Raw genomic sequence first — 6,392 nt, forward strand, 5'->3', positions numbered from 1 at the left:
AAGGGGAGCAAACATATTAAGAACAGTATGCTATATACGCCAGGTCCCTTGAAACATATGCTGTGCAGATGTTTCTTTCCTGCAGCAACTGTGTCAAGCAGCAAGGATGAACCGGCTTCTGGCAAAATGGGAAAGTCTTGTATAAAGAAAGCAAAGCTCTAATAACAGTATCCTCCCCCAATAAAGGAAAACCTACTGCAATGATGACGCTGTGGTAGCCTCTCAAGAGAGAATGCCACAGCTCACAACATACATAAGTTTATTGAAAAATCAGATCATAAAACTACACGCTTTCTGCATTTTTTCTTCATTCTTTATATAGTAACTTGTAACCAAACAAACATTAGGATTCTGTGATTGTATGACTTATTTCTTAACATTTTTTAAAGGTGGCCATAGTGTCCATGAAATTAAATCCATGGGCTTTAAATTTGCTTCTGACGTTACTATGATGCCTTTTATTTCTGAGATTAGACTTCCTGCCTTATCACTCACATTCCTGAGTCTGGTATACTAAGAGAAAAAGATGCTTTTAATAAATTCAAAATATTATTACAGGGGGTTAGTGGAATGAGCTACAATTCTTGCAGGAGTTTGGCCTGAGGTGATAATTGATACTCCCCCTCCTCTAGCACCCATTCTGCATTCCTTCATCTTCTGCCTGTACTTCTGCTGTTCTGAGTTGCTTGCCTATTCAGATAATCCAAGACCATTGTTTCAAGGGGAATGAGGGTCTAGTTAAGTCCTTGTCATGCTGTTGCTACCTACAACATGGAATCACCAAGAAGCATCCCACGTGTTCCAGACACATTTATCCCCCTTATGTAGCAGCAAACTCAGTCTCAACGTAACAGTGGCCCACTGCGCCCACCAATAAACTTCTCCTTCACTTGCTGGTCTACCATGAGTTAAGATTTAGTAGACCCTCTATTGTGTCTGCTGGTAGAGGCATTTCTCTTCCACTTCCTCTCAGATACCCAGAACCTCAAGTCCAACAGTGCTTAAAGGCATGCGGAAAAGAAGCATCAATGCCTCAAGTGGATCTAATGTGATAGAAGCAGCAGCTAGTCCTTCTACCCCTTGCCTCAAGGACCCATGTTCTCTAACTCTTGGGGAGAAGACGCCATATAATAGCTATTGGTTTAAAGCATATACCTCATTCTTAAAGACTGTGCCCAAGTACAGAAGGATTGTGTTCAGGTTGATTACTTGATGCCTTAGCTTTACCTTTAAGAGACTATTCTATTCTCACATCCTATTGGGCTTGTAGGTTGCAAGTGATCTGGTAGAACCAATGATTTCCTTGGCCATGTTTTATTGTATATTTATTACTATAAGATGGATTCCTTAGTCTGAGACAAGTTACATAAGTGATATCTGCTGGCTGAGCACTGTGAGCAAGAGAGGCAAGCCCATACTCAGAGTACATATCTCTTCACAGGTGAAGAGAGAGGGTGTTTATTTTACTTCTTTAAAGGGAGCAAAAGGCCAGGTGCCCTTTGATGGCACAAGGCACCTAAGGTAGAGTGGGCTGTCCTTTTGATCGCTGGATGGCGAAAGAGGAACCGGGGTGGGTGGCAGTGGCGGGGCTGGACTGAGGACTGGCAAGTGGGCGTAAGAATGCCCTGATTGCAGGCTAGGCCTAGGGACCCTACCCACGCACGATTTCGTGCGCTGGGCCTCTAGTATATAATAATTCTTTCCACTAAGAGGCTTTCCACTTGTCACTGTCCTTTGGAGCTATGCACTCATAGGGCTGTCATCCAGCAGCAGCAGGCATTCTGCTAGCACCTTCACTGAGCTTTGCACTAGAGTTGGGTTTTATCTTGCTATTGGTTGTAGGAAGCTAGTCCTCATGAGTCAATAGGTGTGATCTAGGGAAAGAGATCGGTGATGTGGGCTCTAGATCACCTGCTTATACAACTTGTGCCCTCCAGACCTTAGACTTTACCTGATTGTACTATGTCCATTTTTTAAACGCTTTTTATTGTGCTCATCTGACCTTATGATTTAGTCTGCCTATACTAAGACATGATGGCCAGCTCCAGTTATGTAGTCATTTGATACCCCCAGGCTAAACCCTCAGTCTCTAAGAGGGCCCATCGATATGTAAACAGCTGTGTTATGACTGAATAGTTCTATGCTGCAGTTAACATGGCTTTGTTCCAGAAACTTTATGGCTTCCAAATTGTGGCTTTCTAGATGACATTCCTTATTGCCTTCTTTTGCACCAGAAACATGTCTATCATTGCAATTGGTTGGACCAACTGGCAGAACAGCTGGCACAATAGCCTGAATCTCCTACAAAGCTGTCTTCCTTTGGGCTCCATTTGAAACTAGAAGCCTTTGGAAGAATCTGGCAAATGTGTTGGAGCAAGGTTTGCAATTGTGTTATATATTGACTCTATCCAAAAACCACCAAATTTGTGGGACTTTTTGATAGTGGGGGGGTACAAGGTACTTTACCTTAGAGATGTCCTGGCATACAAAGGATCACTAGAATCTTAAAATCCTACCAACTCTGGGATCACTCGATCTCTGTAGGGTTTCTCTCACCACATGTCATATCTGTCTTTCTAGGGCAGCCAGAAAACTTGCTATTCCTTTTCACCAGCATGACATCAGTGTAGAGGATTAACATGGTATTTTGTGGTATGTCAAAGTGATCGAGATCTTGCAATCTATATAGCAAAAGGGAGAGTTAACAGACTTGCAAGGCTGTGAAGTTGTACTGTTGTTCTCTTTCCCACATAAGTATAAATTGACTCGGATCCTCTCAGTGGGGATTGAGAAGAACCTGTTTGCCATAGTTTCTTTATGCACTTGGTATGTTCTATATCAAGTGCATGTTGTGTTGGTATTATCATTACCACATCCAGCAAAGCAGCTTCAATGGAGATCACATAGAGAACTATGTAATCTTTATCAACATTTGTCATAATGCAGTCATGTTTTATAGTAGCCATAAATGTTATAAAGGATGTGATGCTAGCGGCCTCCACCTTGAGTCTTTGGTGTTATTTCTTGGCAATTTCATCCCAGGATTCAGTATTCCTAGCATATTAGTTCGAAGGCCAAGTTCTTGAAATAGTGTCCCTATGCTCTAACCCCCAGGCCAAGGAATCAATGGAAAGTTCGTTCAGATTCAAGTCTATCCATCCTAAGTATGCACTTGAGGACTCAGAAAATAATACTTCACTGGGTGGAAGATATATTTCTGAACCCATTGGACTTGCTGAGACTGCCTTGAGCAGCAACTCTTATCTGACCCCTACTCTGAGGGACCATAATGGCATTTTAAATCTCTTGATATGTGTTTCAGCTCAGACCTTCAGTAGCCTCTTGTGACTCCCCCATGTACAACTATGATAAATGGCTTAGGCAAAGGATTATAAGAATAGTTATGGTCTATATTTGTAATGACATTCCAGAGTCATCCTTTAAAGGGATCCAGTTTATTATCTTCAAGCAATGGGGTCTGCATTTGAGAACTGCTTTAGATCTGAAAACTGGGTAAAGGATTATGATTCCACATTGCTGTGGTTAACGGCATGCTTCCCAGCTCTGGGGTCTTTTATCTACCCCCTTCCCTAGTCTACAAGACAGTTGCTCATCTTCCTCATCCCCTAGGAATCTTATTGTGTATTAGCCATGGCCAAGCGATGCCTTCAGGTCAAGATACACCAGTGACGACACAAGACTCACTGCCCATTATAGTCACGTTCACTTTGCCTCTAAAGGCTAAGTGCCAATCCTGGTTGCCATCATTCCTCTCTCTACTAGGGAGCTCTGTTTCAGGGCATGGTGAGCATCGTCATTCCTGGTCTACCAAGGACAGACAGCCCATACTGAGCTTAGATTTTTCTCTCGTCAAATACATTCTGTATTGGCTGAGTGAAGGGAATGTCTTCTGAGCTCACTAGAGGAAATGTAGCTGGCTGGTGCGTTTTGTGTAAAAATGTCCCTATTGGGTAAGACTATTGTCAGCCTGCAGAGCATTGAGCCTTACCGCTATATTCTGCTGGTAGTTCTGAAAATTCTACCTCAGTTGCTAAAGGTCACTCTGATGTCCAAGTTTCAAAGGAAAACTCCCAGAAGTATGAAAGGCCAGTTTCAGGCATCATCTCCAGAATGTTAAATCCTAATCATGGGACGGCACCATCCTGTCCAGCTTTCTGTTCAGACCATTCCCTTTAACACCCTCAAGATCCATTTCCCAATTCATGTTATATGTCAGGTCCTGCTAATACTACTTCAACGACTGTATACTTCTTCCTGAAGCAAGCATTATATTTCCCTCTTCATGCAACGCTGAGGGCTGACCCTAGTTATTTAACTTGATGGCAGTGAGAAAGGGAAGGGATGATTTTCATAAGCATTACCTTGTAAGACATCTACCTCAAGTGAGATTTTAGCATGGTCCTCAGGCAATGGGCAGTGCTCTCCACTTGCAGATGGTAGGAGCCTGTTTTTGCCACCCTGGAGGTTTCAAAGGGATCTGGCCCAATATTGCACTCATTGACTGAAGGATAATTCTTCCCCAGGTCTTAGAGGCCTACTCCTTTATAGGGTCCATGGCTTTGAATGAGAGACCTGCTAGTAATAATGCATTTGGGTTTTTGCACCTGTACCACTTTTCAAGCCCCAAACCTAATTATTACAGCACTTCAGCTGTAAGACATGATGGTCTCTCAAGGTTTTCATAGAACCCTTCTGGCTATCATCACATGCCTTGAGTTGGTTAGCTGGCTGCTCTGAGTCTGTCAGCCTTTCTTTCCAAGTCTTCCAAAGCAGCCAGTGCCAGCCAACTCCACAACTTAAAATCACCATTATACTTACACTAGAGGCCTGGTGCACAAAATTCGTGCACAGGTAGGGTCCTTCCGGCTGCCTGCCCGGGTCTTCCTTTGTTCTGTGCCGCCCCCTGGTGGTCAGCACATGTCATAGCGAGCGATCGAACTCCCAGTCTCCCAGTGGAATGCCTGAAGGGACATTTTGCATATTAGCCTTTCATATATATATAGATTATACAAGGGCCAGAACTGTTGTATCACCAAAGTTTACCCTTCCTGAGTCTCATCCATTGTATCACAGGTAAGTCTCAGGAATTGACATTACAATAAGGTGGGGGTTCTCACCACCCCACATACCAGCAGCTTTGCAGTACTGGTTGCTCTCAAACCTCTCTAGCTCCAGACCTCTATCTGGAGAGTGTGCTTTATATGGCCTCTAACTGTCTTAGTTCAGCTTCCTTGAGAGAGCCCATGATAAGATCTTCAGTGCAAGTGGTCTGTTTTGGAATTAATACCCGAGAGAATGAAGGGAACCAGAAAAGTGATAAAGGATTTGAGGTTTCTGCCATGAGCAATGGGAGTTTGATACCAGTAAAAATGCCTGAGAGATATACAGGATGCCTTGTAGCATTGTCAGCTAGAAGCTTCGGAAGCAGGGACATTGATCTAATGGATTTTTGCATTTTATTGGTAGATGGTTGCTTTTGGGTATTATTAGCCTGAGTGCTATTGGGCTGCTCTCAGTGTAGGCAGTTCTGGGGCAAGAAGTAGAGAATCTCACCTCACCTAGGTTCCCTGTGTATCAATCTCAGCTTCCATGAAATTGTTAGTGGTGAAAGGGTACCACATGTTAACTGGTGGAGTCAGACCAGATCTAGGTTCAGCAACCTTGGTTCTTAAGTATGGCAAAGAAAAGAATTCAGACCCAAGAACTCAAATACAAGAGAAAATTTATTTACAAAGTCACAGAGCCAGAAAAAATAAGCGAGAGAGAGAGAGAGAGAGAGAGAGAGAGAGAGAGAGAACGAACGAACAGGCGGGCACTGAAGGCTTAGTCTTGAGGGTTTTTATCTGGAAGTCTCAGGAGGATTTCAATGGAATATTCATCAGCTTTCCAGCTGTGTCCCATCAGGGTCATGGTCTCGAGCCACAGCAGGAGGTCATTAGTCATCATAGCTGATCCTAATGTCAGCCATGGTGTCATCCTGGCTGACCTTGCTGCTTTTCTGGGCCTGGAGCTGAAACACAACTGAGGCCTAGATGTTGTCTCTGGTTTGACCAAAACTCTGTGGTCAACAGACCCAAGACTTTGTTCTTAAGATTATTTGATGGAGGTCAGAACCTCATTATCCTGAGAGCTTGATACTTTAGGGAGTAGTCATGCAAGGGATGGTATGGAAGTCCTATGAGGCTATTCTCTGGCCCCTTGTTACTCCTCTAAGGGGGTCTACTGCATGACTAGCAAGCAACCTGCCAGGGAAGGGAGAGTTCAGGGGAGGGTCCAAACCACATGACCAGTGATACAAAAGGTCAAGGGGTCTAAACCACGTGACCAGCAATATGTTGAGGAGGAAAGATCATCCTAGGGGTGAGGTCCCA

This window comes from Myotis brandtii, unplaced genomic scaffold (genome assembly GCF_000412655.1).
Source record: "Myotis brandtii unplaced genomic scaffold, ASM41265v1 scaffold924, whole genome shotgun sequence".
Classification (NCBI taxonomy): domain Eukaryota; kingdom Metazoa; phylum Chordata; class Mammalia; order Chiroptera; family Vespertilionidae; genus Myotis; species Myotis brandtii.